We start from the raw sequence: 11,485 nt of genomic DNA, 5'->3' as shown, positions 1-11,485 counted from the left end.
GACGGTCGATGGATCAGACGACGCAGCTCAGTTTCAGGCCGTGCCGAGGGGCTCCACTGCTCCGCCTCCACCTAATTCGTCTTAGGTTTTTGGCGCTTGATGACAAAGGGGGAGAGAGAGTTGAGAGTATGATAGTTAGGGGGAGCTAGAGCTAGCTAGACATATGAGGGCTTTTGATACTTTTGTGTGCTTCGTTCATGCATCATGTTTACTTTATGCATTTGTGTGAGCTACTTGCTTGTGAGATACACTTATGGTTGTGAGACATGACTTTATGCTTCGCTGTGATATCTTTATGTCATGTGTTTGGCTCATATTACTTTGCTTCCACGTTTTTTACTCTGATGTACTATGAGCCTTATGTGTTTTTATATCCTATTGTGTACATCTCACTTATTTGGATGTAGGATGGTAGACTTGGTTGATATAAGCATGCCTAATCCTTTTGTTCTTATTGTCTCATGCTTATAGAAACCAAGTCATTTGAAAACCTCACTTTCTTTCATACTCGAGGTTATTGTCATCAATCACCAAAAAGGGGGAGATTGAAAGAGCATCTAGGCCACTAATGGTTTTGGTGATTAATGACAATATTGATTACTGTGACTAACGTGTGTTTTGTAGAGGCAAAGTCATTAGTGAGGTCATGGTAATAGGTACTCGATGAATAGGGATGTACATGCCTACTTAATAAGTTAATAGTGGAAATCGTTTCGGTTTTCAAAGGATGGATGGACATCATCAAGACTAGACTAGGTCTAAGTGCCATTTGGTGAAGAAGTGCACTTAGAGTAGTTTAGGACTTTGTTTTTCTTTGACCGTACTATTAAGAGGGGCTTTGATCTAGTAGCTTGACTTAGGTAAGGCTTTAGGTTTAGGTGTGGTGCACACTTGGTAAACCAAGCACTAGGCAGCTCAGAGACAGTCCTTAGATCGAGAGGAACCAACTTCGTTTTGGGAACGGTCGCGTTTCGACGAAGTTAGGGTGCCTAAGTAGGCACCGGACGCTGCACCGGACGCTCTGTGAGTGCGTCCGGTGAGGTCCTTTAGCCGTTAGAGTGCTTGGTGCTTAGGGTTAGGCACCGGACGCTAGCACCGGACTCACGGGGTAGGGTCCGGTCCTATACCCAGGGAGTTTGTAAACTTCTCCCTAGCACCGGACACTAGCACCAGACTCACCGGGTAGTGTCCAGTCTTAAACTCAGGGAGGTTGTAATTCTCCTTGGAGCACCGGACTGTGGCACCGGACGCTGGGAAGTAGCGTCCGGTGACCTGTCAGACGCAGGTACAGTTAGCCGTTGAGTGTCACCGGACGCTCGGTGCAGAGCGTCCGGTGCAACATCAACAGCGTCCGGTGACCCCGTTTTCAGTGGAAAACGGTTGGCCGACCCTTGGACTTTGTGGGGTGTATTTATACTCCTCCACCTCGTCCATGAGAGCTCTCTTTCCCATTTGTTCAGCTGAGAAACACCTTGTGGTGCAACAGAGTAGCAAGAGCCTAGAGAGGATTGAGTTTTGAGAGATTTCTTGTGGTGCAAGAAAGTTTTTTATCCCCCAGATACTGCGGTGTCTCCCAATGCCATCAGTGCAGCCTCAGAAGAAATTATTTCATTTCATGAAGTGGACATTGTAACACCATCACAGAAGTTATTGGCTAGAAAACTCTCGTGCAATGTGGTACAAGGGAAAAGCCTTCTTCTGACTGGTATTTAGTCTTTGTGCAGGCAACTTTTTTATCTTCTGCTCAGCAGTGAGCTTATATTGGCATGATTCATTTTTTGTTTTGCTGAAGGTCCCAATGGTAGTGGAAAGAGTTCTATTTTTAGAGTGCTCAGGGATCTGTGGCCCACCGTCTTTGGGAGAGTTATCAAGCCCTCAGAAGGTATGTTCCATGTTCCTCAGCTGCCATATACCAGTCTGGGTACTCTGCGGGATCAGATCATATACCCTCTCTCAAGGGAGGAAGCGAAGATAAAAGTTCTTTCATTACATAGATCTGGTAGGCCCGCCTCTTGAAATAGCTCTGTTGAATTAGTAAGAACCTATGATTAGCTATGAGTGTTGATGTTCAAGAGCATCTGTACAGACTTGGAACTAGCATGGGAATAACTGTGATCACTTCCTCTAGCATGGGCATAACTGTGGCCACTTCCTCACAAGTAAGCATTTGGACAATCCCTGTGACGATATTTCTGGTGGTGGAAAAAAGAAAAGAAGATGCTGAATTTGTTGTCAATTTATCACAACTTGCTTTCCTAAATCAATCGATCATGTTGCTGAAACTTTTCCCCAATTATTTACAGAGGCCTGCTTTGATACCCTTCCATGCCTTGGAGCTGAAGCTCATTGACGGCGAAGGGAACTGGGAGCTATGTGCGATCCATCAGTGAATGATGGTACCCATTAGGAGTTGATGCCATCAAATACACCGTCAGTTGCATGTACAAAAGCAAGCAGCTAGCCCCATTGCCAATTGCCATTGTGTATAGACAATGCAGACGGTGGCAGCATTGCTATGTTGGAATATGTATTCTTGTCAGAATCTGCCTCACGTTGAGGGTGATTGTGTATGTGGTGGGCGCTTCGTTTGCTTTGAGGTGTTTTGGATAGTAGAGCAGAGGGTTGTGAGTTAGAAGCTGTACCTATTGATTGGTATATAGTAGCTGGATAGTAGAGCAGAGGGTTGTGAGTTAGAAGCTGTACCTATTGATTTATTACATTACATTATATTGATCCTGTATAGTAGATGTATATGACAGGCAAGGCAAAAAAATAAATATTTATATAAATCATTGCGATGCCTTGCTGACCCTTGCATGTTTTTGTTCGGGCAATAACAGTTTTGGGATTCTCTTTAATGTTTTTCTGATTCCGTCTCATATTTTGTGGACTACTTCAACTTACTGCCATTGTGATGTCTCTCGTTTTCATTTCTATAGCTATGGTGTAATTGTTTGCGTGGCACTGAACTTTCACCGTGAGCGAAAGAATTTGAACCTTCCCAATTCTGCTGAGCACCTGTGGATTGGTATAATGAGCTGAGCCACGTAAATGTAGGAGAAAGGGCTGGTTCGGTATAACGAACCGAGCCATGTAATGTAAGACCTTGTTTAGTTCGCAAAATTTTTAGTTTTTGGCTACTGTAGCGTTTTATTTGACAAATATTGTCCAATCATGAAGTAACTAGACTCAAAAGATTCATCTCACAAATTACAGGTAAACTGTGCAATTAGTTTTTATTTTCGTCTATATTTAATGCTCTATGCATGCGACTAAAGATTCGATGTGGTGGGGAATCTTGAAAATTTTTACGAACTAAGGCCTTGTTTAGTTCACCCCGAAATTCAAAAACTTTTCAAGATTCCCCGTCACATCAAATCTTGTGGCACATGCATGAAGTACTAAATATAGACGAAAACGAAAACTAATTGCACAGCTTGTCTATAATTTACAAGATGAATCTTTTGAGCCTAGTTAGTCTATAGTTGGACAATAATTGTCAAATACAAATAAAAATGCTAGAATGTCAAAATCCAAAAAATTTTCACAACTAACCAAGACCTAAACAAAGCCTAAGAGAGGACTGAACGGATGGGACGTTTGGGTGGCATTATCAGCTTCACCATGGCGGCGTTTCTTGGTTTTGAATTTATATGTAGGCAAAGCATTGATAGATTCTGAGGTAGCACCCTATTGTTTGTATATTCTCTGCAACCCATAAAAGATATAATGCAGGGAAGACAACAGCATATCGTTGCAGAGAATGAACGGCATGGCATAAGGTGAGGAACACAGTGCAGAAGGAAATCAGAAATCAGCACTAGGAAATCAGAATTGCAGCCAGTAGTATTCTGCAATGCCAGAAACGGATGAACGGAAGCATGCTATACATTTTAGTGTATATACGTGACATTTCTTATAACACATGGTATTACCTCCACCAGTCCCAGGATGCATCAAATCATTGCGCATCACATGTCCTCATCCATGTTCCTATTGTTACTACAGTGCCAGACCATAGCCAAACAGGTACCGTCTCAAAAAGAAACGACGATTTTCAAACCAATGTATCCCAGCTGGGTATCCCTTCATAAACTGAAAAAGGCGCTAAACTCGTTTACAGACAAGTTACAAAACGGTTTAGTATGCTAATACTACCTACAGAAACACGATGCCAAATCCTGAATCAAGAAGCAAAGCGATTGAGATCCTAAAGCCAACCATGAGTATAAGAACACATGTAGAGGTAACAGTCACAGCACACACCATCGTCAGGCAATCATTGTTCTGTTACCAACAGCCAAGAAACAAAACTAATTTATACATAGCATACTGTGTAGCTTAATGAAAATTTTATTGCGCCAGTAAGCCAGTTGCAACCAAATTGTCTGTTTTCCCACAGAATAAGTGAATAACAAAGTGTCACTGCAGTAGAGAAAAGCATAGCAGCACCTCTCTTCTAATTATACTACTACAACACATCATAAATAATGTCCCTCAAACAGTATAATTCATATACTAAAAGAAACTATTCCACTCAAAACAACCATATCAAACTCATCATAACATGGCTGTCAAGGTTATGATCTGAATTAATGGGATTGATTCTACATTTTTTTATCAATAGAATATATGCTTTTGCAAATTTCATGTTCAGATTCTATGATTCTGATTGTACTTCGAAAAACTAGACATGTTTTAAAATCAGTTATTTTAAGAACCCATCACCAACTTTGCTACATTCATTAAAAAATGAACTTTGACAATCATGAAAGCAACTAAGCTTTGGTAAAAATAACAGAGCATATAGGCAGATCATATTGCAAGAGAAACCAATAAGTTGATGAGAAATGTTGACTTGACACTCAATTGTCACATTTAATCTAACTACATAAACAAGCTAATGGAGTCATCAAAATTCATACTGCATAGCTTTTCTGTATCTAAAACCCATAACAGATATAATGCAGGGAAGACAACAGAATATCATTGCACAGAGAATGTACGGCATGGCATACCCAATGCAACTAAAAGTGAGGAACACAATGCATGGAAGAACAGTTTGCATTCACCAGTACAAGTTTGGTGCATCAGCAGCAGAAGAATGGCCACCGAATATCTACACATTTCCAACAACAAACCAGACGGCAAAGGCAGTAACAGTTTGCATGAGTTTGACTTATTAAACATCTAAAACATTAAGCTGGTTTCTGGACGGGACTCAGTAATCCTCTTCTGCTTCACCTTCCTCGACTGCTTCCCTCAGGAGTATGTCCACTGCTGGCATCATTAGACCATATTGTGGGAACCTGGAGAGGATGGGCAATGTATTGAAGAGAAGCGGGCCCAGCAGCAGGCGTACGCTAAGCTTGTCCCAGCTACGGAACAGGTCACTGAAGGTATTGACGACGACGCCAGGATGGTCCACCGGAGATGACTCGTAGTAGGAGAGAATCTCAATTACCCGGTCGTTCCACCAAGGAAAGCGCCAGATCTCACACAAACCAGCCATAATTCTAAAGCAAGACTTCTGCACATAGATTCGCTGGCCATTCTTGTAATCAGGGTACTTGATGAGGATGTTGTAGACAGCCACAAACTGATCGATTCCCAGACTCACGCCACTGAGCATATTTCCTGTGTACCCTCCACTGAAACCCAGAAACCTCCAGTGTTCTTCATTTTCTGGCAGCTCATAGCCACTACCAAGCATATCAGCGTCATCAAACACAAACCAACGGTTGTTTTGCTGAAATCCAGCGAAGTAGAGATTGTGAAAGTTGAACACTAATGGGAGCGGCTCTCCTCCATTAGGACCATGCAAGTTGACGATGAAGAACCTGCCGCGGAGCTCGGGGAGGAGGTAGAAGGTTTTCTCGACGCCGTTGTGATTGACAACGAATGTGCCAACTCCCAGCTCCTTCAACTGATTCTGGAGCCATGTCCGAATAGCTTGGTGGCGCTCCTCCATTTCCTGGGTTTCATAGGAGAGAAACCAATCGGTGGTGGGTGCCTGCAACAGAAGAAACCACGGTGTTTCAATTCAACTAAATTTTCATCAGAAGCAATTCAGCAAACAGGTTACTTTGTTTCACGACAATCATCAATCACTAGCTTGCGCACGCCCTGGCGAGCACTGCGCTCATTGGCCGCCCAGAGCCAGCATCGGCGTCCAGCTGGGGAGAGTGCCCGCGGCGGACCAGGCAGCAGCCCGCCGCCGGTCAGAGTCAGGGCATGCGGCGCACGGCGACTTGTCCCTGGTGTTTGTTCGAGCCCGCACGGCGACCCACCGTCGCCGCCGGCGTCCAACCGCACGGGCTCGATCAAGCATGGTGGGTGCTCCCAGCCGCACGGGGCTTTGCCGACCGCGAAGGACAAGGTTTACCGCGGACGCGCGAGGCGTGTTGCGTCGCCGCCCGTCGGCGTCCTCCCTCGCCAACTCCGTGAAGAAAAGCGACGCCTTTCTTCACGGAGATGGCGAGGGAATGCCGGGGTTGCACGCCGGCGCGGACACATACAGGCGGCGAGGGTGGATGGCGCGAAGGACAAGGTTTACCGCGGACGCGCGAGGCGTGTTCCGTCGCCGCCCGCCGGCGTCCAACCCGACGTCCTCCCTCGCCACCTCCGTGAAGAAAAGTGACGCCTTTCTTCACGGAGATGGCGAGAGAGGACGCGGGGTTGCACGCCGGCGCCGACACATCCAGGCGCCGAGTGTGGATGGCCGCACGGTGGTTTTGGAGCACGGTCTGTGCATCCTCGTAAAATGGGGTTTTTTCAACACTAGCTAGCTGTCGGCACCGAGAGAGAAGGAGCCGGGGAAGGGAAGGAGACGTTGGAGGTACTCACCCCGGGGAAGAGGGGGTTTGCCGCAGCCATCGAAGCAGACGCGGCGGCCGGCGGCGACGGTGTCGCAGAGTCGGAGCAGGGGGTTTGGAGTTGGAGGAGGGGGTTTGGAACGCACTTGCTCTCTCTCTCTTCGTCAGGAAGGGAGAAGGTGCGTGCCCTCCCCTGAAAAAGCTGGCTGCGCCCGCTGCAACGCGCCTGGGCTGGGCTGGGCTGGGCTTGAGGAAATATTTTTTATTTGCTTGGCGCATTTCCAGCCGCATTGGGCTGCACTGCATGCCCGCGCGCCAGGCTCTCAGGCAGACCGCCATTTTGGGTTTAATGTTTAGTTGGTGAATTTTTTTTTTTCTTTGACCACTATAACACTTTCGTCCGTATTTAACATAGACTGATTAAATTTAAAAGATTTTTCTCATAAATTATAAACAAATTATACAATTAATTTTTATTTTTATCTATATTTAATGTCTCATATATGTGTCCAAAAATTTAATATGATGAAAAATCTTGAAATTTTTAGTAACTAAGGCCTTGTTTAGATGCGAAATTTTTTTGGATTTTGACATTGTAGCACTTTCGTTTTTATTTGACAAATATTGTCCAATCATGAAGTAACTATGCTTAAAATAATTGCCTCGCGATTTACAGTTAAACTGTATAATTAGTTTTTATTTTTATCTATATTTAATGTTACCACAAGATTCTACATGACAGAAAATCTTAAAAAGTTTTTAGTTTTTAGGGTGAACTAATCAATGCCTAAACAAGGGTTTCACTTAGACCCTGTCCAACTGCCCTCCTGCTACTCGTGCTACTGTAGAGTGCCGGTGCTCCGCTGGGTTCACGTGTCAGAGACTCAGAGGTCATCAGCACATCACATCGGTGTGGTAAATTTTCTACCGCTGCCATGCCTACAGCCTATTGCAGACTTGCAGTACCATGCGCGTAGACGTCTATTGCAGTACTATTGCACATCACATCGGTGATACAAAATAGTAGCCATCATGACACTGCGAAACTAGAGTCTCGTTTAGTTTCTAGGCCTGTTTATATCCAAAATTTATTTAGATTTTGACATTGTAGCATTTTTATTTTTATTTAATAAAAATTATCTAATTATAGAGTAACTAGGCTTAAAAGATTCGTCTCGCGATTTATAAGCAAACTATACAATTAGTTTTTGTTTTTATCTATACTTAATGAAAAGGTTTTGGTTTTTAAGTGAACTAAACAAAGCCTTAGTTAAAAATTTTCTATACATTAAATTTTCTATACATTATATCGAATCATTGAACACATGCAATACCTTGTTTAGGTCTTGTTTAGTTTGGGGTCAAAAAAAATTTTGGTATCACATCAAATACTTGGTAAGATATTGTAAGAGATACTAATAAAAAAACTAATTACATAACTCTTTTGGAAACTGCGAGATGAATTTATTAAGCCTAATTAATCTATTATTAGCACATGTAGGTTACTTTAGCACTTACGACTAACCATGGACTAACTAGTCTTAAACGATTCGTCTCTGATTTCCAACCAAACTATATAATTAGTTTATTTTTGTATTTACATTTAATACTCCATGCATATGTCCAAACATGCGATGTGATGGGTGAAAACTTTTTGAATGGGTAACTAAACAAGGCCTTAGTTCCCAAAAAAATTTACAAAATTTTTCAGATTCCCCATCACATCAAATCTTGCGGCGCATACATAAAACATTAAATATAGATAAAAAAATAACTAATTGCACAATTTACTTGTGATTTGCGAGATAAATCTTTTGAGCCTAATTAGTCCATGATTGGACAATATTTATCAAATAAAAATGAAATTGCTACAGTATCCATTTTGCAAAAAAATTTGGAACTAAACAAGGCCTAAATATAGATGAAAACAAAAACTAATTTGCATAGTTTGACTTTAAATCATGAGATGAATCTTTTAAGTATAATTAATCCATAATTAGACACTAATTGCTAAATAAAATGAAAATGCTATGTTAACCAAATTTAAAAACTTTTCGGAACTAAACAAGGCTTAAGTGCCTTTACATATATTTTTTTTATTTAAAAATACTTGTAGATATAGATGTTAATACTATTTACTAATATGAATTTAATCTAGCTTGAACTAGTTTGTCCGGCACGAATTCCATAATTCATTCTTAGGTGGACATTGTCTTGTTTGTGTCTCCTCTGATTTTGATAACAGAATATTGCATGCAATTGCATGTCTAGGCCATTGCCTAAAAATAGAGGAACATGCATAAGAGTATCAAAATATTTTTTATCCAAAAAGAATGACAATTCTCAAGCCCATTGTTTCGAGTGCGGCACCCAAAGGTCAGAAACTTTGTTTGCAATTTATATCCAGTTTGATCAATGTTTAGAAAACTATGCATTTCTTTCCATATAGAGCACCAGGGTTGATTCCAAATACAAGTGTTGCCCTCAACAATTTGAATGGTGATATTTCCTCGAGATGGTGGTTAATACTGATAATGAAGGACCAAAAGGTATACTTATGTAAATATGTTAATACTGATAATGAAGGACCAAAAGGTATACTTAGGTAAATATGTCACCAAGTCTGTTGATCAAGTGTTGAACCTAATGCTCAAATCTTTTGTCTCATCCTCAACCCTCAGTCAAATCAGTTGTGTTCTCTTTGTTCTACCCTGGCTGGTTTGACTGCCGCCCTCTATCTGGCCGTTGGAAGACAGGGTATAAAAACCCTTCCTACTTGACCACAACGGTCATTTGAGCCATTCACTTCGTCTTCCTTCGTCCCAACCGTTACAGAACACCAGTGCTCACTTCTCTCTCTTCCATTGTTGCTCATCAAGCTCTCAAGCAAATCCTTGATTTCCATCATCATTTCTTGAGAGAAAAAGGCTGCAAACTTTGATTAGAGAGTAGGTCCACTGTTTCCCAAAGTCTAAGAGCATTTGGTTCACGTTTGGTCGGCATTCCTAGAGTTTGTTACTCTTGGAGCTTGCTCCTAGCCGGCTAGACGTCGCCCTAGAGCTTGCCAACTTGTGTGGCAGCCAAGAGAAGTCTGTAACCTCGACTTGAAGCTAAGAAATCACCCCTTCCTCAAGAGGTAACACTCTTGTTGAAGAATGAGGGAAGGACAAGCCTTTGTGCGCGAGTCGGTCCTTGTGTGGGCACCTCAACAACGTGGAGTAAGTGCAGCCTTGTGTGGCGACCGATGAACCATGGGATAAATCATCGTGTGCTGTTTATGTTCTCTACTTACTTATGTTGTTGAGTTGTTCTAGGGTTTGAGCTTGATCTGTCCTGTGATATATCTTCTGCAGGTTTGTGTTGGGTACCATAAAAAGGGATACCCAGATCAGAGCAACAAAAAATCGCAAAAAGCAAAGCAAGCCCCGACAAGATCACCAGGACGCAGGCCCCAGTCCATCTACATCCTCAATCTCGAGCCCAAAACACGTCTCGCCCGACCCCCCAGGGCTCGGACGCAGACACCGCCTCGCTCGACCCCCTGGGCCTTGTTGGGTATTCTTATCATCATTACCAAAAGTAGACTAAGTTCTCTAAATCTAGTAACGGTGCCAAAAATACCAAACCTATCCCTCACACCACTTAAGCCAAGTTGTCATCCCCGGCATGACATGAGAGACGCGGTATTGAAATATGCAATTGCTCTTCTAAATAAATAATGAATGGGATCTGCAAGCGCACAGATTAATACCGATGCAGCATTTTAACCGGAAAGTATTCCAGGTATCGTTATTTATATTTTTACCACTGGGAAGGGATTAGCAATCATCAATATTGATTACAGAATAGAATATGAGATTGAGCATCTATCATTGCATGTATAATTGAGAACATTTTATCTAACTCTTCATACAGGGATAAGTGTCACATAAAAGATATACGAAATAATAATAGTGACAAGGATAACTAATCTGATCTAGCCACATAATAAATATGATAAGCACCTCAATTAGATACTCTAGAAAGTCATTAGCATGGTATTAGAACGAACTACAAGAATATTCCCTAAGTTATTCTCAACTATATAGTCTAGCATTATCATAGTTAGTGCAAGCATACTTAGCAATCATTGCGAGACAAGACTACGCCCATGCATAGTGATATTAGCAAGGAATATGAGAAACATAGCAATCACTCCCCTGTAATAATGTTGCTCTGCCAGCCCAATACATGAGAGGGGGACTATATAAGAATCAATGAAGCTGTCACTATCACGAACCACCCCACGATCTGGCATATTGGGTACAATCGCAGATAAATACGGTATAAGCACCACGCCTACACAATATCTATCATTTACCCATGGATCCGATGGATAAACGCTATACGATCCTAAGCATGTATATAGATCCAATCTAACTAAGCCAAGTACATAACTATAATAAACTAAGAACAATATAATCTTGAATATAAGCAAGTAGAGCAAAGTCATAAGCAATATATTGAAGTAGAACAAAGTCATATTCATAATATTGAAGAACAAAGATAATTAGAAGAACAATTAGAAGCACAATTAGAGAATTACCAAGAATCCTCCTGACAGATCCGGAAACCAATCGAAGATTGACTCCTTCTAGTTCTAATCCTATGTAGCTATGCTAATCTAGATA

General features: G+C 42.0%; 1 long non-coding RNA gene across 1 annotated transcript; it reads left to right on the top strand.

The window, feature by feature from the left end:
- On the top strand, positions 1,562–2,837 carry LOC8066594. Its single transcript, XR_002447946.1, has 4 exons — positions 1,562–1,705; positions 1,793–1,999; positions 2,087–2,159; positions 2,304–2,837. It is a non-coding gene; the product is annotated as an uncharacterized LOC8066594 (long non-coding RNA).

The sequence above is a fragment of the Sorghum bicolor genome, chromosome 9 (genome assembly GCF_000003195.3).
Source record: "Sorghum bicolor cultivar BTx623 chromosome 9, Sorghum_bicolor_NCBIv3, whole genome shotgun sequence".
NCBI lineage: Eukaryota > Viridiplantae > Streptophyta > Magnoliopsida > Poales > Poaceae > Sorghum > Sorghum bicolor.
This window is presented reverse-complemented; position numbering and strand designations above follow the sequence as displayed.